The sequence below is a fragment of the Propithecus coquereli genome, unplaced genomic scaffold (genome assembly GCF_000956105.1).
Source record: "Propithecus coquereli isolate 6110/MARCELLA unplaced genomic scaffold, Pcoq_1.0 Scaffold57, whole genome shotgun sequence".
NCBI lineage: Eukaryota > Metazoa > Chordata > Mammalia > Primates > Indriidae > Propithecus > Propithecus coquereli.
The window spans coordinates 252,130-274,337 of NW_012151618.1; the positions used below are offsets into that span (position 1 = coordinate 252,130).

The 22,208-nt window shown below is 47.0% G+C and overlaps 1 protein-coding gene across 1 annotated transcript in view; it reads right to left on the reverse strand.

The window, feature by feature from the left end:
- Window positions 1-21,812, reverse strand: part of LOC105821381 (aromatase) — a 110,552-nt gene extending 88,740 nt beyond the window's left edge. Inside the window, exon 1 of the mRNA XM_012658082.1 lies at window positions 21,703-21,812. The gene's annotated coding sequence lies outside the window, so the exon portion shown is untranslated. The remainder of the gene's footprint in view (window positions 1-21,702) is intronic.
- Window positions 21,813-22,208: the final 396 nt, after the last annotated feature.

A 22,208-nucleotide genomic window follows, 5' to 3' on the forward strand; every position in this document is an offset into this window, starting at 1 on the left:
ACAGCTAAAAGTATATATATAAAAAAAAATTAGCCGGGCATGGTGGTGCATGCCTGTAGTCCCAGCTACTCGGGAGGCTGAGGCAGAAGGATTGCTTGAGCCCAGGAGTTTGAGGTTGCCTGAGCTAGGCTGACACCATGGCACTCACTCTAGCCCAGGCAACAAAGTGAGACTCTGTCTCAGAAAAAAAAAAAAAAAAAGTAATATTGCCATTGCATTTATTTAGTGATTTCAAAAACTAGCATTTGTATTATTTTTCTGGGTTGGGAGATATAGTGAGGGCTCAATAAATGTTGAGTTGAAGTTCCCACTTGGCCCCTCTCCCCGGTGCTGGGTTCACACAAGTGGCACCCCTCGTCTCTGGAGGATTGTGGAAACCATTGCTTTCTCCTCATTCTTCTCCCTTTAGCTGCCAGCCAGGCAGTAAATCTTGCCAAATAAAGTCATCTTTACATCTTTACATCTTTACATCTTCTTACAAAGAAGATATTTACAATTTCAAACTTACTAGCCACTTTAGGTATGACTGCGGACCTCACACTTTGTAATGTCACTAAAGGAAAAGTATGGAGAGACATGCACACATGAAAAGACACTGTTAGAAAACCCTGACATGGGTCCCTGTGCAGGTTTTCATGTGTGGCCTCACCTCCCTTCCCCCCGACAGCCCTGAGTGTGTGAGATCGAGAGTTGAGGGGTTAGTTTGTGGATCTGGTCCAAATTTGGTGAAATGCAAATGCCAACCAGGCCAATGATGAAATTAAATATAAATTTCAAGATCACTATCACAGTCCACAGGGTTCAAGTGACTCAGAGGACAGAGATTATTCTTAGCTCATCTGATATGTGACAGTGAATTACTTGTCCGTTTCCTACTCAAAGGCCTGTCAGAAAGCATTCTTTACAGAAAAGTATCTTACATTGTTGTTAAACTCCAGATTGCTGCTCTTAAGAATATATGTGTATGTATTCGTGGGGACATTTTTCTCAATATTTGTATGATTTGCTTATTGTTATATTGTGCTAAGTGAGCTCCTTTGTGCTTCAGACAAAAATAAATGAGATTTCATGTTTAAAAAAAAAAAAATAGACTTGTGCTTCTTGTCCCCCCAGTGTCACTGAGCTAACATTTGCTGTAAAGTCTAGAAGGGAACCAGCAAGACTTTCCAGAAGTAAAACTCTCTATTTTTTGTCCCAACTCAAGCCCACTCTCAGGCCATGTTAACAATGGTTTTCAGTGGGTAGTGAGATGATAGGGAATGTTTATTTCCTTTACAATTTCTGCATTTTCCGAATATTACTTCTATAGTTAATTTTGTTTGTTTCAAAGAAAGAGAAGTAGATTGCAGATTATTGGAGTTATTACTCTTAGAAAGTCTTCTAAGAGAATACTCCTAAGCCACAAAACTCCCAGTGACTTGACAATGCCTCCACGTCTCTTTCCAGAGAAAATCCTCAACATAATATTCAAGATTTCTTTTTACTTTTAAAAATATGCATGACAAGAAACTCTACAAGGTGAGCTTTAGGATTGTGTTCAAAATAGATCATTTACTATCCCCCAAATGGCCACATCTCTTAACTTTCCATGTAAGGCGTCACTGATGAGCATCAACTCTTCAATGCATTGCAGGAAAATGTGATTTTGGATGATGCCTGGGAATAGAATTGGGAGGGTGTGGCCTGTGTCATATGCCTAATAGAGACTCAGCTAGCAGGGAAGAATGGAGAAAGAAGTCGTAAGGTCATGATTGTCTCAGAACCAAATACCAACCATATGAACTTGACCTTTGAAGCACAAAGTGCAGCTCACACACTTCCACTGTTCGTCTGCACACCTCCATGCTCTGGGCCGGCTGACAACTCCCTGTGCTCCCCACGGTCTCCATGGACCTGCTGCCAGAACTTCCAATCATTGATCCAACCCTTCCTGAGCACCTGGCACGTGCCCTGCATGGTGCTTCGGCTCTGAGATGACAGAAGTTGGTGTGGAAGAAGCCCTCCCCTGAAGAGCCTTCTGAGCTAAGAGGAGAGGACCCACATCTGTGTCACAGTTAGCAGATGGTTGCTGGCACAGAGCCACACACGGAGTGTGAGGGAGCACAGAGAGCTCCTAATTCTGCTTTGGGGACAGGGTGGTGAGGAAACAAGCAAGGGAATAGGGGTGCAAAGGAGAGAACACTTGCACTGATTTATCAGGTCAACTAGCAGGGTAGGAAGAGCCATAGAAGAAAGCCAGGGAACCACGTCGAGAGAAAGGCTCAGGAATGATGAAGGGGATTATCTGGGATCTATTCTGCAAAAACATTGAACAGAAGCCTGAGCCCATTGACCTAGGACATGAGGGGACTAGATGCAGTAGGCAGAAATCTAAGATGAACCCAAGATTCCTGCCCCAGGTGCACACACCTGTGTGTGGGCAGGACTTACGAGTATGATTTCACTCCTGCAATTGTGTCACTTACCTTACATGGTGAAAAGGATTTTGTAGATATAATTGAGGTCCCTAATAAATTGACTTTGAGTTAATTAAAAGGGAGATTTTCCTGGATGAGCCTGACCTTTCAAAGGCCCCAGGCCTTCCCAGAAGTCAGAGTGTTTTGGAGCATCTCCAGAGATGTCCTTGAAGAAGCAACCTGCCATATCATGGAGAAGACCACATGACAGGGTATGGCAGGTAGCCTCTAGGAGCTGGAACTGAACTCCGTCAATAAGCAGTGAGCTTGAAAGAGAACTCCAAGCCTCAGAGGAGATTGCAACCCCAGCCGACACCTTGATTTCAGCCTGGTGAGATGCTGAGCAGAGGAGACAGCTGACCCAGGCCTGGATTCCTGGTCCATGTAAGATAATAAATTCATGTTGTTTTAAGCTACCAAGTTTGTGGTAATTAATTACATAGCAACAGAAAAAGAATACAGTGGGTAAAGAAGACAGTAAATTTTTTTCTTTTCTTTTTTTTTTTTTAAGAAACAAGATCTTGTTCTGTTGCCCAGGTTGGACAGAAGTGGGATCATCATAGCTCACTGCAGCCTTGAACTCCTGGCCTCAAGCTATCCTACCACTTTAGCCTCCCAAAGTGCTGAGATTACAGGCACCCAGCAAGGGTAAATGTTGAAGACAGCGGCGAATATAAGATCTAGAGCCCTGTAAGAAGCAGGGAAGCAAGAAAGCATCTCGCTGGCTGAGTCAATCGCAAATTCAAGTGATTTTCTTATTTGAGTTCAGAATGGATCATAAAACAGCAGAGACAATTTACAACATCAACAATGCATGTGGCCCATGAACTGCTAATGAACATACAGTGCAGTGGTGGTTCAAGAAGTTGTGCAAAGGAGATGAGAGTCTTGAAGATGAGGAGCGCAGTGGCCGGCCATCGGAAATTGACAACAACAAATTGACAGCAATCATCGAAGCTGATCTTCTTACAACTACACGAGAAGTTGCCGAAGAACTCAACATCAACCATTCTACGGTTGTTCAGCATTTGAAGCAAATCGGAAAAGTGAAAAAGCTCAGTAAGTGGGTGCCTCGTGAGCTGACCCAAAATCAAAAAAATCGTCATTCGACGTGTTGCCTTCTCTTATCATACGCAACAACAACGAACCATTTCTCAATCAGATTGTGACGGGTAACGACAACCAGCAATGACCAGCTCAGTGGCTGGACCGAGAAGAAGCTCCAAAGCACTTTCCAAAGTCAAATTTGCACCAAAAAAAGGTCATGGTCACTGTTTGTGGTCTGCTGCCGGTCTGATCCACTACAGCTTTCTGAATCCCGGCGAAACTGTTACATCTGAGAAGTATGCTCAGCAAATCGATGAGATGCACCGAAAACTGCAATGCCCACAGCCTGCATTGGTCAACAGAAAGGGCCCAATTCTTCTCCATGACAACGCCGGACCGCACATGGCACAACCAACGCTTCAAAAGTTGAAGGAATTGGGCTATGAAGTGTTGCCTCATCCGCCATATTCACCTGACCTCTCGAAATCAACCACCACTTCTTCAAGCCTCTCAACAGCTTTCTGCAGGGAAAACGCTTCCACAATCAGCAGGATGCAGAAAATGCTTTCCAAGAGTTCATCGAATCCCAAAGCATGGATTTTTACTCTACGGGAATAAACAAACTTATTTCTCGTTGGCAAAAATGTGTTGATTATAATGGTTCCTGTTTTGATTCATAAAGATGTGTTCGAGCCTAGTCATAATGATTTAAAATTCACGATCCGAAACTGCGATTACTTTTGCACCAACCTAATATAAAGGCAATCAAGAAACCCTGTTGTCCTCCATGGGGGAGAGTGCTTGAGTCTAAACCCACAGTCTTTCCTTGGGAGAGGAATGCTGAGGTGAGTGGTGCCAGCTGTAGTTCCATAATATCTCCTGACCAGCAAGAGGTTGGCGGAGAGAATGGCATCCAGACGGAGGTGAAGTGGACACACCAGGGAGCCTTCAACAGTGCGTTCCGGTCAGAGGCAAATGCTTCACTTCTGCCCCATGAAACTTTGAATTTCAGAATTTCATTGTTTCCTAGAACTTGCTTTCATCTTACTACTTGCTCCCAAAGGCACAAAAATAAGCTCTCCCATTTTGTGGTACATTCTCAGTTTTCTCAGAATATTGAGAGAGAAAAAAAAAAAGAACAGCCGGTTTATTTTTCCTCCAAAAGAGCCAATATTTGGGTTTTCTTTCTTTCTTTCTTTTTTATAGTTTTGGAAGAGTCGCAGCAGTTTTTTTTCTTTGAACTGGTGAATCATTTCAATGTCTGAATCAGTTAAAAGAGTTCAGAGGGACTATTTCTTTAATGTTAGAAATAATTAGAGGTTATATAATATGCATAGGAAACACAAATGGCTTTAAAAAGAAAACCCTCTGTCTCGTTTTCTTCCATCACTCCAACAGCCCTAAATTCCTCTCTGGAAATAATAAGACATTTTTAATGACAAAATTATTTTTAGGAAATTGCAAAGCTCTAGTGATTGTGCAATAGAATATTAAGCACCTATTGTGTGAGAAAAATATGGCACGGTGCTGCTGTCATGTCTACACATGGAAGCAAATTAGGGACATATAAAGACAATTAACAATACAGGATGATTGTATTTGGCACGAGGAGTCCAGACCATCAAAGGTGTCATTGCCAAGGAGGAGGGAAATTGCCTAGAGCCCAGCTGATCAGACCTAAGCCCATCTTGGAAAGAAGGGCTATAGTCCATCAGCGGTGAGGAACGAGGAGAGGGCTGCAAAGGGGCAGGTTAAGTCGAGAAGGTGGGAAGGGTCTAGGCATATTTGTGTAGCAATAATAAGCAAACCAGTTGGGTCAAAGGTTGGATTCATCTCAGGGAAATCTTTGGAAAAACAACGGATGGTGGAAGTTTTGATTGCCAGGTCTAGACCTTTCCAGCATGCAGTGGAAAGCTGCTGAAGGCTTTTGGATCCAGCAACAGCAAATATTTGAGGAAGATTCATGATCAGCAGTGTTTGGTTTGGGTCAGTGGCAGAGAGCCCGGTGAGAGTTTATGGCAAAGGGATGAGGACCCAGCCAGGGCAGTGGCAGTGGAAAGGAGAGGAGAAAGAGGCATTTACAATATAATATACTGAAAAATCAAATGGATGTGGTGCCACTATAGGGAATCTAATGATGTCTCAAGGTTTCAAAGGTTTTGGCTGGGACCCTGCTTATTGGGTGGGGGACAAGTGGTCCCAGGCAACCTTCTTTTCTCTTTGCAGAGGAATATAATTGCAGTGGGCTTACTCTGACAGTCTCACAAAATTAGCTCATGACTAATGAGAATGTCAGAGATTTAAAAATCAGTCACACCTGGCATACAGCTTTGCAAGGTGTAAAAAAGCTGCTCCCAGGCACGTAGGAGCCACCCTTTAAAGATGCCTTTTGGATGCAAATTGGGGCCAGACTTCACTGCTGAGTCCTGGGTTTCCGTAGGCTTCCACATGTCTTCTTATTTGGTCCCCAGCTAAGCTGCCAATGTCTGGGTTGCCTCAGTTTCCTCCTCATGGAGACAGTGCCTCAAAAGGGGAGCAGCCTGAGAAATGTGTGTGGCCAGCCCTAATGCTAGTTAATGTGCCCCCCCACCCACCATCCCGACACTGTTCTCGCCTCCTCTCTGCAGCAGCTATGAAGCTGAGTGATCACCCTCTGCTTTGTGCCTGGAGATTATTGAAATGAAGGAGATGGAGACACGAAGGGTAAGAGCTAGCATCTATTGAGCACCTACAGTGTACCAGATCTTCTGCTAGAAACTAATGAATGCAACGTGCATGGCACAGTCAGGGCTCAGTCAAGGTCCATTTCCTTTCTCCCTGCTGTCAAATAAAAACGAGGGCATGAGGAGGTGGGAGGAAAGGAGCCAGGAAGAGCAGGTGGGAGACTGGTGAGGAGAAGCCCTGGCTGTTCTGGAATGCAACATGCAGGTTCTCCCAACCCTCCTGGAGGAGGAGAAACTGCCCCACATTGACCACTCAGGAAGCAGAGAAGCCTCCCACGTCAATGCCCCCAGCCCTCCTCTGAGCCAGAGCGAGCACTGCGGGCTCTGGGGGGAAACTAGGAAGAATGATCCTGCCACCCTGGGACTGCCCCGATCTTCCACCAAGCAGTCAGTGCTCTGTCCCCAACTCACTCTCCTGGTCAGAGGAAAATGTTTGGGGAAACGATCCGATCTCTGCCTTCCCTCACTTTTTCTTCGTTCATGTCATGATCGGTTCCTGCATTTTTGTTTTATTTTGTTTTGTTTTGTTTCAGAAAGGGGGATAAGCACTTGCCTGAACACACCCCAAGGAGATGTCAGTCCAGAGAACCTGGGATCTGGCTTCCCAGTGGGCATCTTCCTCTCTTGAGACCCCATTGTTGGTGGTACGGTCTCTTTCCCCCAGAGTCCTCCCCAATATGACCCACGTGTCCCTAAGAAGACGGCTGTGGCTCTGGAGGTGTGAGAAGGCAACACGTGCAGACCCCACAGCCTTAGAGGCTGGCACAGTAGGTCAGCAGAACCGACATTCAGGAGACCTGGATTCTCGTCTACAATTTGCTAGTTAACACCTTGAGAAAAGCACATCCCCTCTGAGTCTCGGTCTCCTCTTCTCCCAGGTGGGAACCGCAGCACCCTGCACACAGGCTTGCTGGGTGGTCGTGAGAAGAGTAAGGTAACTGGCGCATGCAGCGCCCTTGCTGACACGTAGGACCTACTATGCCAGCTAAATGGCTGGACCCCTAGTCTTCCCTCCCGCCTCCTACCCCCTTTCTCAGATCAACGCTCTGGCATTACCTCAACGTGGAAAGAGAAGGTAAGCGCTTTCCAAGAGAAAAAGCAGGGGCTGGGGAAGTGTTACGGACTGAATGTCTGTATCCCTTCAAATGTCCTATGTTGAGATCTAACCCCCAGTGTGATGGTATTAGGGCTGGCCTTTGGGAGGTCACAGGGGCAGAGCACTCACGAATGGGATTAGTGCCCCTGTTAGGAGAGGCCCAGAGGGCTCGTTAGCTCTCTTTCTGCCATGTGAGAACACGGCAAAAAGTTGGCACTCTGTAGCCCAGAATAGGGCCCTCGCCAGAACCTGACCCTGCCGGCAGCCTGATCTCGGACTTCTAGCCTCCAGAACTGTGGGAAATAAATGTGTATTGGTTAAGCTACCCGGTCCACGGTAACTGTGATAGCAGTCTGAGGCGACTAGGACAGGGAAACAGTTAATCTGCTTTTTGAAGGATTATCTCCTTGGCAGACGGCCCCAGCTTCCCCCACTCTAATTTTTTTAAAAATATCACATTCAATCCTTTTCCCACTTCAAGTGCTACTCTGGACACTCTCCAATGTCTTCACTCCCCTCTCAAGTTCTGGAGCACCAAACCAGACTGCGTCCTCCAAGGCTATGTTTAGTAGGCAAGAAGACTGTGACACTTAATAATCTAGGCATTTTGTAGAGTTCACAAAATTAAAAGCAGTACTTTACATACTGTCTTGTAGAAGAGCTTTTCTGTTGGTTCCCCTCAGAGAAGAAAGGCGATCAAAGATGTTTATGGAAATGCAAAGCCCCAAATTTAGGCCAGGAAATGATCTCTGATAATGTGTTGTGGTCGGGCCACATAAGATGCCTTTGGAAAGAAACTTTCAAGCTTGGATCCTAAATTTCTACTTTAAACACCTGTTATTATACTAGTCTGCGAGCTCTTTGAGGGTGGGGGCTGTGTTCAAATCATTTTTGTGTCTCCAGGATATAGCACATGGCGGGCACCCACTACATCTTTGTGGAGTGAACATCCATTTTAAGTGTCTATCCAAATAAGGTAGAAAACTTGGAGCCATAGACTCCTGGGACCTGGTACCCACAGGCCAGGGAATATGGGATTCTAATATAAGAGGTCTTATCAGTGGGACTCTGTCAGTGAAAGTCCTAGGGGAACACGAACCAGAAGAGATGGATTCCAGGTGTGTTGCTAGACTTCCATTTCCAACCAAATGAGGATATGCATTGTATTATTACTCTATCTCTCTCACTGATTACAACTAAATATTCTGAACAAAATATAAAAAAAACAATTAACTAAGGACTCTGAAAAGTAACAAAAAAAATAAAAGCAGCTGGATTGGGGAGTGAAGTCAAAATCTGATGAATGACTGGTATGGCAAGAGTGAGTTTCCAGGAATTTGTTTTCTCCTGGCTTTGACTCAAGGATAAGCTGAATTGTGAAATTGCCCAGAAGTCATGAACAGCAACAACCCCAAGAAACAGCCCATCTTCCTGGCCAGATGACCCGGAAAGGGGCTCCCACAAGATAGAGAGTATGGGGAAAATCTTAGGCTTTTTTTCTTATTTTTTCCTCTCTCAGCTCATCCCTAAAGCCAGATGTGATCCTCCAAGCTGGACACAACCTGGGCAGTGGCATGGGCATCTAAAATCCCCAAGAGAAAGGCTGTCCCTCTGCATAGAGGAACCCAGAAAAGGGGTCCCTGTCATGTGAAGAGTATGGGGGAGTCCTTATTTTTTTCCATTTGCTACTTTGCCCTGAGGCCAGGCCAGGCAGCATGAAACTTTGTGGCATCACCAGCGGCTCCAGCTCTGAGAGAGACCCATCCTGCTAGCCAGGGGACCAGGGAAAGGGGATCCGGGAGCCGAAGGTCGTGAGGGAAACCTTGCAGGGGAAATAGAAAGGGATTCCTTGTATGAGCCAACACAAGTCCTGAGCTCACCTCCAAGCCACACATGTGGAACACACCCAAGCAGCACAACAAAGGCTTTGCAAACCGAACCGACATTGGAACCGCTGCCTACAGAAGGTGAGACAAAACTTGCAGCTGAACTTAACTGGGTGGATTTTTTGCTAAAACAAAACAAAACAAAATCAACATGCTGTATGATTTTTAACAGGGCCCAGAATCTCACAATATATTAATACTATTTACACAAAATGTCTAGGATTTCATCTAAAACCACCCAATATGATAAGAACTGGGAAAAGATAAGACAAAGGTTAGAACTGTTAGAAAAAAGACTCTAAATCAGCTATTATAACCATCCTTCATGACACAAAGGTGAACACTCTTGAAATGAATGGAAAGATAGAAGTTCTCAGTAAAGAAACCCAAACGATATAAAATGAGAATCAGATGGAAATTTTAGAACTGAGAAATGTTAATATAATATCTGAAATGAAAAATTCACCTGATGGGCTCCATAGCAGAATGCAAATGACAGAGAAAGGAGTCAGTAGACTGGAAGGTAGAACAATAGATATTATACAATCTGAAGAATAGAAAGAAGAATGTTTGGAAAATAGTGAATAGCGCCGCCGAGATTTATGGGACAATACCAAGTGGTCTAACATGCATGTCATTGGAGTCTTTGACAGAGAGGAGAAAGGGATTTGTATAGAAAAAAGTGTTTGAAAAAACAATGGCTGAAAACTTCCCAAATTTGGAGAAAGGCATAAATTTACAGATTCCAGTATCTCAGCAAATCTCAAATAGGATAAAATTAAAGAAAACGAAAGTGAACCTCCCCCAACTCCCTACATTGCTACCCACCCATGCCCTCATCCTCACCTGCCTGGACCCCACAGGCATCTGAGCTTTGCCCCTGGAGAAGGGACAGGAGCACAGGAATAGGAGTGGAGTCAGACGCCAGACCCTGGGAATAATCCTGGCTGGATGACTCAAGTGTGAGATCCAGAGAAAATTGAGGCTCCTTGCCTGGGCCTCAGTTCCTCCTCTAAAAAATTTTGGAGTTGAACTAGATGGTCTTCTAAGTCCCTTTCAGCTCTAAAATATCATCCTTTATGAGTTCCCAGGTGAACTTTTTCTATTCAAAAACGATAACATCAAAACCTAACGCTATGAAACAAGAAGCTACTTTTCTGCCAAGAGTCTTTTCAACCTTCCCGATGGTGCAAGTGTGTCTCAAATGAAGATGGTCACAGAACAGAACTAAAAATGGAGTTTCACAGCAACCAGAATGGAAGTCAGCTCTCCCCAGCAGCTTTCGACAGAGCCCAGCAAGCACCGTGGGAATCCTGGGATTCCCTGGAAAGGACAGGAAGCTCTGTGGCAAACTTTCACTCTCACTACATTCATGCTCAATCTCATCATGTTTTCCAGATGCTAAGGAATGGAACACAATACCCCATTGCCTCAGGCGCTGAGTTTGACTTCAAGTCCCGTCAGGATATGTTAATTTGCCTATATCTGTAAACGCATTAGTCACTTCCATTTGTGTAGCATCTTGCTATTTACAGAGCAGTTCCACCTGTATCACCTCCTATCCTCCTCCCCGCCATCCTGTGAGGTAGGTGGTAGCAGTCCTCTGTTTCCTGAGAGAGGTTGGGGGTTTTACTCCAGACTACCCAGCGCTAAGCTGGAGCAAGAGCCGGCTCGTCAGCCTTCCAGCTCTGTCCTCTTTTCCCACCACCAAGACCCAGAGCCCTGGGCAATGCGAGAGCCAGCCTGTGAGCTGCAGCCACCGGGCGAGGGACCAATTACCCCGCATCTGAAGGACAGGCTGTAGAAGATCCAGGTCCTCCGGAGAGGAACACATTGTTGCGAATCAGCGCCAAGACTCTTCGGTCCCTCTGCCGTTTTCTCACTTGCTCCTAGCCAGACCGCTTGGCTCCGAGAGGCTCTCTGGGGTTAGACACAGAAAGTTTTCGATCCCCACACCCTGCGTGCGATGGCTCTTCTGAAAATGTCTTTCCTCCTCTCCCTCCAGCTGCTTGTGAATGTGCCGGACTTTCAGTCAAGTGGGCCTCGGGGTCGATGGTGCTCCTTCAGGTTTTGCGGCTTGGCCTCAACCTCTGCTGGCCCTCGGCGCTCCTCCCTGCCAAGGCGTTGCTGTTCCCTCCCATTCTCGCACATTCTCGCCCCGCTCTGCACTGATGCGCTGGGGGCCGTCCTCCCCTCCCTTCTCCAACCATTTTCAGCTCACTTTTTCACACATTGCCTCCTCGTTTGCAAGAGAACTGCAAAGTAGTCTGTCTGAGTGTGATAATTCTGAGTCATCGCACACTGTCATCATTTCAGAACAAAAAGAAGTCAAAAGGTGGGTGGGTTCATTTCATCTACAAGGGAATAGGCCTTCTCTTCTTCATTTTCCCCTCGGTGACTCACTCAACCTGAATCAAAGCTGAGTAGTCTTGGCCTTCAAATAGGAGGCTGGGGGTGGGGGGAGCAGAGTAAACACCCCCTAAACTGGGGCCTGGGCCTGAACCCCAGAAGCCATGTCCAGGTGGCACAGAGTGTGCAGAAGGGACTGAGGAAACAGAGAGGTAGCGTACTGCAGGTGGTGCCCTGGCTCATGTCTGGACCTTGGTTTTCACATCTATGAAAACCCCAAAAGAATCACATGAGAGCAGATTGGGAAAGGACTGGGGCAATGACCTCACTGTAACTATTTCCCTGAATTATGGTGTTTTCCTACTTAGGAATGGGAACCTTGATTCAGGAAAGGAGGTCCAACCCTCTCCTGGCTTAGGTGTTAAACAGACTTAGGTTTGGATCCCGCTCCTGCCACGTCTTGGCTGTGTGACCTTGGAATAATTACTTAACCTCTCTGAGTCTTGGTTTTCTCATTTGTAAAAGGGGAATAGTAGTACTTATCCCCGGTTAAGAGGTTAAGGTCCTTGTGAGGATAAACTATAACATCTGTGAAGTGCCTAGCACAGTGCCTGCCACAATCAATATTATTACCCCCAACTCACATGTAAGATGAGTAGTACAGTGAACAGGTAGGCTGGGAAGCCTTGGACACATCATTTAATCTTATTCAGTTTCTCCATTGGTCAAGTGGGAATAATAACATGTGCTTTCATGAGAGTGTTTTGAATGTAGTAAAGACTCCATCACAGCACTGGGCCATGGTGGGTCCTCAAGAGGTACCATGGTTATAATTTTGCTTATCTCAGAGGTCACCAGCAGGGGCTAGTGCCCCTAGAAAAGAGACCCTGGGAAAACAGCAGAAGTCTTTAGATCAGAGCCAGTGTCACAGCCTGGAGGCTGGGCCAAAGCAGGAGACACCAGTGGGTTATGAGCCAGAAAATGTAGGACCAAGGCACCATCAGAATCCAGGCCAGGCCCAGCACCCAGAGGTGTGGGGCAGGGTCCCCAGGCAGGGCACGGCACCTCGTAGGAGACTCATCCCTCAGGACTAGAATTGCTGCTCCACACACCCAGTTATGCAGCTGTGCCTTCCACGGCCTTGGTTTCCTGCAGTCTCCCTGGTGGGTTTGCAGGCCTCACTCACCAATGCAGGCTGCCAGGCAGTGCTCTGCAGGGGCCTAGAAGTAGTGAAGCAACACCCTGGGACAACAGCTGTCAACATGGGACGAGGTCACAGCACAAAGCCTAGGAGCACAAACGCATTCCTTTGGGGAAAGAAGAACTTTTTGTCTTTCTCATGTTGGAAGCCAGTATCTGTGGGGTTTCAGTCATGCTGTCTAGCCTGGGACAAAGTCATTTAATCTTACTCAGTTTCTTGATGTTCCCTCACAGATGGCCTGGGGGTACACCAAGAACTCTGTACCATTCAGGGAGAGTGATGGGATTTATCTATCCAGTCCCTCCTTTCAACAAGAAATTCCCCCTGGAGAATCAGCTCTTTGGGGCTCCTGTCGTGGTTTCCCAACAAAACCATGACAAAAGCAACTGCTAAACAAATCACATACTGTTCTGCTTTGGTATGCTAACTTGCATCATTGTTCAGCCTGGAATGTCCTCTCTACCCTTCAAAATCCCATATAGAAGGCCCAGCTCCAATCCCAATTCAGCTCCAGAAAGCCCTCCAAAATCTCTATAGCCCGCAGCAATTGTCCCTTCCTCAAAACACACGGTCATACTGCCATTTTTCTTCCTGGGTAACTCTTACTCTGTTGCTTTGTTTGTTGGCCTCTGTCTTTGTTATTTTAATTTTTTTCTTCAAAAATGTTGGTTTCCTTCACCTTTCTCATTTCTTGTTTCTGACCAATCACCAAAGCCTATTGGTTGTACCTCTCAAAGATCTCTCAAATCCATCAACTTGTCTCCACCTTTCAGGACTGTTTCCTAGTTCCAGCCACCATCTCTGCAGCAGCCTCTTAACTGGCCTCCCCGGATACGGCCCAGCCCCCTTCCACCCACTCTCTGTCCCGAGGCCAGAGGACTCTTTCTAACCTGCAAATCTGCTTCAAGCCCTTTATCCCACTGGACTTGAGCTACAACATATACTCCCCCGCAGGCCTTTCGAAATCTTTCACCCACTGGCCTCTGCCCACCTTTCCATCTCGTTTCTCAACATTCCCCACCTGCTCCACCACCGTCACCAAGGCCTGCCACACTCTGGCCAAGAGGAGGCCCTCTCAGCACCTACACACACCTACACGAGCACCTGCACGTTCTCTCCACCTGGAGTACACTTCCTTCCCCGCCCCGCCCCCCACACAGTGCATATGTGGCCCACGTGTCCTCGGTCCTCAGGTCTCCGCTCTAACGTTATCTCACCCCCTAGGCCTCGACATACCCAGAGTACCCTGTCCCCTCCCCACCACTGCAGTCCCCATTCGTTTTTGTAGTTGCCTGTTTACTTGCCTCTATCTGCCTAGACTACACGTGATTTCAGAGCGGGAACTATATCTGCACAGTGGACTGTTGTATCCCAGTGCCAGGCCCAGTGTCTGCCTCCAGTAGATGCTTAGGAAATAATTTTTGAATGACTGACTATAAAAAAGAATGAATCTATACACCCAAATCCTCAAGGGAAGTACCTTGACGATCTGGGTGCTTCTCTGTATCTCCCTTTAGTGCCTAACTCAGGGCCCTGTGGATTCTAGGTGCAAAGGAAGTGATTATTTGCTCTTAGCACAAAGACCTCATTATTTTAACAGCACGCTCCTCTATTTCTTGATGGTTCCCTGTGTTCACACGGAAGGCTTTTGAACTGTGCGCTGGCGGGAATGTGGCTGGCACCACGGTGACCTAGATCTGCCTCCAAGGGTGCTGGCCGAACAGGGTCCCCAGTCAGGGCTGGGAGACCTACAGAATTCAAGGCTTTTGAATTTGGGCTGTTTTGGTCTGACACTGGCTCTGATCTATGTGACATTTAGTAGAACCTGAATGGGCCACTCATCCAGGAGTAGCAGGAAAACCAGGAACTCGAGTTCTAGTCCTGGTCCCCTCACCATCCAGCTACATGACTGTGGGCAAATCATTTAGCCTCTCTGGAGCTCATTTTCCTCATTAGCAAAATACAGTAACGGGAAGGATCAGTCATTTATCTTCACTTACAACTCTGAGTTATTATTCTATGAAAACACGTCACCACATTTCCACCAGAGGTAAAGAAGAATTGAACTGTTTTCAACCTAAAAATCAGGACAATTAACTCCTTAGAAGTGAGTTACACGTTTTGTAATAATAACCTCATATATTATATGGGGCCTTAAACTTTGTAGTGAATTTTCATATTTTTTATTCTTTCAATCACTGTGGCGGAAGCAACCATATGGGTATGCCAATATCCATTCTCCCCCTCTTCTCTGTCAAGTTTATTAGAAATGATGACATGCCCAGTTAAAAACTACATTCCCCAGCCTCCCTTGCAGCCTCCGTTATTCACCACGTGACTAAGCTCTAGCCAGTAAGATAGAAGAAGTGTCATGTGTGGCGCTCAGGAAGCCTCCCTCAAAGGAGAACGATACATACTCTGCCCTCTTGATCCTTTCTGCTGGGCAAATGAGAATGAGATATGTGAAACCTGGGCAGCCGTACTGGCCCATGAGGTGATGTGCCAAGACTGGTGATGCAGCAAGAAAGAGTGGGCATGGGTCCCCAACACCAGGAGCCACCGTCTCAGTCCTGGGCTACCCTTTTTGGCTTCTTTGTCATGAGAGAGAAACCACTTCTATCCTGTTAAACTACTATTATTTTTGTTTTCCTGTCACATGTAACTAAATCTAATCCCTAACTGACAAAACAATCATCTGCTTTATGCAAGACCCTGTGCTAGATGCTGCAGGGCAGGCAAAGGTATGTAGGATTCAGATACACAAAGACTTGGGCAACGAGGTTCTGTCCAGGGTTGAGGGAAACATCATGAAGAGTTTGGTTAAGCAGGGAGGAGGAGTTATGGGACATGCAACAAGGGAATAAATATAATGGAAAAGAGCTTGAATGCCAGGCTAATGAGGCTGGACTTCATCCTGTCACAGACAAACAGAGCAGATAACCTTGCCCCCAATGTGCAAATGAAGAAGCCGAGCCTCAGCAGGTTATAGGACTTGCCCAAGGCCACCCAAACACATAGTGGCAGAACCAATCTCAATTCTCCTGACACTTGGTCCAGTGCCATCATGCAATTCTGCACTGCTTTTGAAAGAGTCTGGAGCAGAAGGACTAGGGATGGAGGACTTGCACTTTGACACAGCCAGGGAATGGTCTCCCACCTCCCATCACACCCCAGCACCTCCAAGAGGAGGCTTTGGGGGGTTTCCAGGAGTCTGGAATCTAGATCTGCCTTTAACTCAGAGGACTTTTCCTGGGCCTCTGCTCGGCCACCCCCACCAGGCTGTAACAGCCAAGGGTGCTATTTTACCATTAATATGTCATAAGTGCCAATGTGTCAGGCACAGTGCTGGGTGATTTACACACCTTATCTAATGTACTGCCCTCAACAGCCTAAAAAAGGGGAAATATACCCATGTTTTGCAGATGAAGATGAAGAAACTGAGGGTCTAGGAGATGAAGGCACCTACCCAAGGTCAGGGAGTTGATGGCAAAGTTGAGGTACAAAGCCCTGTTTGTTCAACTCCAAAGACAAGTTCTTAGCACCACATTCTAACAACTTCCCCACTCCTGCCAAAGCATAGAACAGTCTCCGGTCCCTGCTCAGGCTCCAAGGACTTACCTAGTTAGATGGGCTGATGAGTGCTGGGGACCTCCTGCCAGTTTCCAGCTGTGCACGTTCTGGAATCACATCACCCACACCCTGTCCATGACCCCACATGGGTCCTCAGACACCCGACTTCTGTGGCCTCAGTCCTCCCAGGACTCTTAGTCTTGGCTGGTCAGGGAGCAGGGGTGTCAGAGTCCTCCCAGTCTAGGTTCTAGAGTTCACAGATTCCAGTAGCCTGTTTCACGGGATCTGGGACACTCCGTTCTTTGTGTCCTGCCTGTGGCTGTCATGGTTAGAATGCATTTGTGATTCGAGCTGACATTCTTTCAGGAAACAACTGGTCATTGGAACTGAATCTGCTCTTGTTGCCAACAATTGGAAAGTTAAGTTTCATTTTGTCAGTCATCCAGGGTATATCTTTTTAATAATGTAGTATGTCCCGTGTTCCAATATGAACCACATAGTCCCCCAAGCTGACCATCCGCTTTCTTCTGGAACTCCCACAGGAAACACCCTGAGATGTAGGCTGCAGTGCCGAAGGCGACAGATGGACCTCAGCCTCTCTGCATTCATTGCCCAACTCTGAGGGGCCAGGCCCTTTGCCAGGCTTTGCCCTGGGTAGTCACCAGTCCCCACCATTTCTGTCTGGCACAGCCTTCCTTCCCATTGGCCAAACTCCCTCCATTCCTTTTCAAGCTCAGCCTGAGTCTCTCACCCTACATTCTCTCCCCTAATCAGGCTGAAGTTGGAACCCAATTTTATTATAACTGACTATATTAGACTTAGCCCAAGCTCTAGCAGATTTTAATAGTTTCTGATCCGTTTCCCTGTAAACACTGTAATCAACATTCTCATTCACAGATGCACCACTTAAAGCATCTGAAGATCAGACACAAAAGAGTCATCTAAATTTGTTCATGACAAAGTTTTCTGAAGACACAAGCAGATTCTGTCAGCTACCGAAGCCCATACAATTCTTACAAACACTTTCATGCATTGTAGCATGGTCAAAATATCTAACCAGAGCTTGTCACTAGACCTTATAGACATTCTTATAAACAGTTCTTATTCAATCCTCATAACCCATAACTTGTCACACATACGTGACAGTCAATTAAACCATTGGAGCCACATGATTAATGAAGGCTTCTTCATTGGCTGCCACAATCTCATGATTATCATGCCTTAAGTGTGCATATATCGCAACTCTTTGGGTTTATACATCCTCCTAGGAAGAACCAGCAGTTGGCAGGCATGCAAGGACTATGAAGCCCTGTGTATCACTGGACACATGCAGGCTGTTCTTTTAGATAGGCAGCAAAGGACAGTGGCAAAAGTCAGGCTGGGCTCCAGACTCAGGTCTACCTCTTAATAGTCATGTGATCTCTATTAGGTCATTTGCACTCTCTGTACCTCAGAGTTTTCATCTGTAAAACAGAAATTATAATAATGCACAAAATTCAGATGAGATCTGATTTGCAGGCCATAAAGCAACACTCAAACGTCAGCCATTATTTTTTCCCATGCATGAACTCTTAATTTCCACGACACTCTGAGGTAGATAGATACCATCCTCCCCTTTCACAGATGTGGAGGCTCAAGTGAGTAAGCACTTGAGGACCTGAGGTGCAAACTCAAGTCTCCCCATCCAATGCTCTTCCCCTCTGTGCTAGAAAACAATCCATGGCTCCCATCTCTCTGAACACAGCTGTGTCATCTGCCTACACTGAGCGTCACATCACAGAGCCCTCTGGCGTACGTCTGGGGTCAAATCAGTTGTCAAAAGCCACACACCGCTAAGAGGGGGATGGAGGAAACCCATCCAAGCCGCCGAGGTCTCCACTGGCCTTGAGCCCACTCTACCCCCAGCAGCCTAAGTCCGTTGTACAAGAGCATGTTTGCCAAGGACCTTGGGAGCACCTGCCACCAACAGCTCTGGGTTGAGCAAGCACTGGGGGAAGCAGCCAGGACTCAGTGGCACTGCCCTGAAGAGGCTTCTCATCTGGCTGCGGCAAGGACTCAGAGACACAGGTAAGCAACGGTCAAGCACAAGGCAGCACATGGTCTGGTGCCAGACGAGTCACAAGGCCAGAGGGACATTCCAGGTGCTCTGCGTGGAGACACTGGCAATGTCTGAAGCTCCCCATGGCCCCACGAGGCCCAAGAGTCTCCTCAGCTTGGGGAGGCACCAAATCTGCATTATCACCCTTCCTCCCTCAACCCTGCTTTGAAGGTCCCTCTCTCAGCCCTGTCCCTTCCTGTCCCCAAAGCTACCTTGTCTCCCATCCCCTCTAATCCAGTGCTGTCCAATAGAGATAGCATGTGAGCCACATTTATCATTTGAAATGTTCTAGCACACACATTAAAAGAAGGTGAAATTAATTTTAATAATACATTTAATTTAACCCAACACATCCTAAATTTTATTGTTTCATCATATAATCAATATAAAACAAGATAGAGAATTTCACATTCTTCATACTAGGCCCTCAAAGCCCGGTGTGTGTTTTACACTTAGAGCATATCGCAACCCAGATGAGCCACACCTAAGTGCCTGCAGCCACCGTGGCCCTGGTCACTATTGGACGGTGCAGCTGTAACCCAGTGGTTGCTTCCCTCCACACTGCGCCTTCAGCCCATCCCTCTCCCCCGACTCTAGCCACCCCTCTCCAGGGCCTGCTTGTTTCTTGCTCACACTCAAGCAAAAGCCTTTGAACCGGCTCCTGCTCTTCCTTTTCCAATCCACTCTCCACCCTGCCAACCAAGCCTCCCCTAAAAAGCGTCTGTGACTCCCAGTGACTCTCCATTGCCCATGAAATTCAGGCCCTTCTCAATTGGCCCCAACGGACCCTACAAGCATCTGTGTCTATCCACCAGCCACACCCTGCACCCCCATGACTGCCTATGGTGCCTGGAGCCCATCCAGGCTTGCCTCCTCCCACCCTGTGCTCATCTGGCCCCTCTGCATGGAACACTCATGTCTTTGTTTGCCAGAATCCTGTGCACCTAACGATGCCCTGCCCAGCAGCCACCTTCTCCAGGATGCTCTTCCCGCATCATGTGATTTGAAATTGATTGTGCCTTCCTCAGAGTTCCCAAAGCAATTCGTCTGTCCCCTCTGGATCTTGTTTCTTCTATACATCAAGTGGGCAGATGATCTCTGGGTCTTTCAGAAAGCCCTCCCTAACTTGGTCGCATCTCTTTCTCTCTCGTAGATGATTTTTTAACGGTCCCATTTGCCTCCCTCACTGGTCTACAGGCTCCACAAGGTCAGACATGGGACACATCCACTGCTACATCCTCCAGGCCTAGTCCGGATCCTTCCCAGGATCACTCTGCAAAATTAAGTTCTGCTGAATTGAGCAGACATAAACAGAGCGGACAGACAACATGAGGGACTCATCATCTGGCCCCAGAGGCTCATGAAAGAGTGTCCATGGAGGCTGGACCATGTCCTGGAAGAGGGAAGGCCTAGGCCCTCATGGAGAGGGAAGGGGCTCAAAGAGAAACCCATCGTCGTACTGTGAACCACACTGAGAGAAACACTGTTTAGCAAAGAAACGCAATTAATGACATTTCTGAGCTCAGCAGCTAAGTCAGGGAGCACACACATCCCCTTCTGCAAGAGAATGGGAAGGTGGAGCCATGGCTCCCTCCCCACATCCCCGTCTAGTGTGTCCTTCCTGAGCCTCGGGCCACGGGTGGGACCTGGGCTCCTCCAGCAAAGGGGCTGCTTTTCCAGCACTTGAATTTGAATGAAAACCTGTGAGCCCCTTCCCTCCTCACTGTGTGGGGGTAAAGAAGCCTGTTGGAGTTTGGAGACCTCTGCCATCTTCTGGGAAGGTGTCCTAATCCCAAGGCAAAGCGGATGTTCTTGCCTGGATCTGCTAGGAGAGCTGAGCGGCGGACAAGCAACAAGCCCAGGCTTTTCTCTGAGCTGAGCAGCCAGCCCTTACCTGATTTGGAAGCACAAGAGAACATCCATAGAGACTTTCTTTATGTAGATGTCTCTCTCTTTTTGTATACTATATTTAGAGAAAGGAAGTGCTTTGGCATTTAGAGATAAATTTTATGTAAGAGTTTGTTGCTACTGCTAATCTCTCAAACAATAAAAGCAAACTCAAATGTCAGTAACACCACCAAATAGCTTTAAAATATATCCTAGGCCCCTTTCGGTCATCACATTTTTAAATTTCTGGAAGAATCTTTGTCATAATCTGATGCTTGACAAAATGTTTTCCAGCCTTCTATGCCCAACCTCCCCATAGGGATTTGAAGGTGCATTTGATTGCAACAACCTTGGGTGACACTAACTTACCGTGTGGCCTTGGGCCAGTCCCTACCCGGTCCCTCTGGGTCTCACCAGCTGAATGCAGGACCTCTAAGTTTCTCTCCCGCCGTGGAGTCCCTTCAGCTCCATGAGTCCATAACTAGTGATCCCATTAGGAAACAATGCAGCTTCTAGAATTTTAGGTCTTCGGGAAACACATCCACTTCTGGCTGAACTGTTCCTAAACTGCTGCTAACACAGAAATTCCAAACTGTCAGCCTTCAGTAACAGCTCCAAGGAATTTCATGTTTTCTTCTGTCCCAAGTGAATGCTGGAGCTACAAGGGCCCTGGACAGGAAATTGACCTTCTACCTTCTTCCTGCTTTCCCTTCAAGTGGCCTCCAGGGCTGTTGTCTCTGGACCTCTCCCCAAACCCCTCCCACACTGTCATCACCACCCTGAGGGGCCAGGCCCACGGTTGCCCTCCCCGCCTGGCCTTTCTCCAGCCCACCCCCTGCCTGCCGTGAAGCTCTTCTCTAGGAAGCTGCTCTCAGGTAGGGAGCAGCCATGCTCAGCACAAGGCTTCCTAAAGAATTTAAGTGCAGATGTATTACAGGAGAACAAAAATCAATTAAGTTCCCAAAGAAATTAATTTTAAATAGTAGAACTTGAGACATCAAAGATGAATGGAGAGAAAAATGTTTTATGGCATAGAAGGCTTCCAACACCAATTTTTGGATTTGGGTGTGTCCCTACTGTTTTTTAATCATGAGGTCTTGGAGAATTTATTTAACCACTCTGAAATTCAGTTTCTGTAACTGTAACATCGCTGTGGAGCCGCTGACCTACTCCCATGAGATAATGTGAAAGTCCCGACCGTCAAGCTCCCCACAGGCTCGTGTCCATGCCCCCCTCCTCCACCAGGGTGTCTGCAGTCCCCCACTCTCCCTGTTTCTCCATGCCAGCTCTGACACTCAGAGCCCTGCTGAGACGAGGGAGAGACACACACCGGCAGCTTTCGCTTCCAACCTTCCCCATGCTGCATCCCCTCCCCACCTCCCAACTCACCACAGGGATTCCAACTGTTGTTTTGTGTATGTGGATTTTTCCCCCCAGGAAAACACTCCAAATTTCTGGAATCCAGAGGCTGAATTTCACCACAGGGTTTCTGACACCGCCTGTAGCAGGACAACAGGACACTGCCAGGGCAGAAGGGAGGAGGGTCTGTGTGGAGCTCTTCTACGTCAAGGATCAAATTAGGGACATGGATCCTGCTTTCCGTTTTCTTTTAACCTACACAAAGATGTATGCCTTCTGATAATACTCACAGCATCCCTCGGCCCCCTTGAGGACTAGGCAGCATGATGACAGCTCCTGTTTTACAATCGGGCAACACTTGGAACGGGGCTATTCCCACACACAGAGGCCAGTCAGAAGACAGCCTGCCAGCCTTCGGAAGAGTAGACGCACTTATTTATTTAAATGTAGACATTTCTGGTCACTTCCAAAAATTAATATTTTATAAAGCCATAGCTTCCTGGAAATTATTCTAGATAGTCCTAGTTACCATTAGG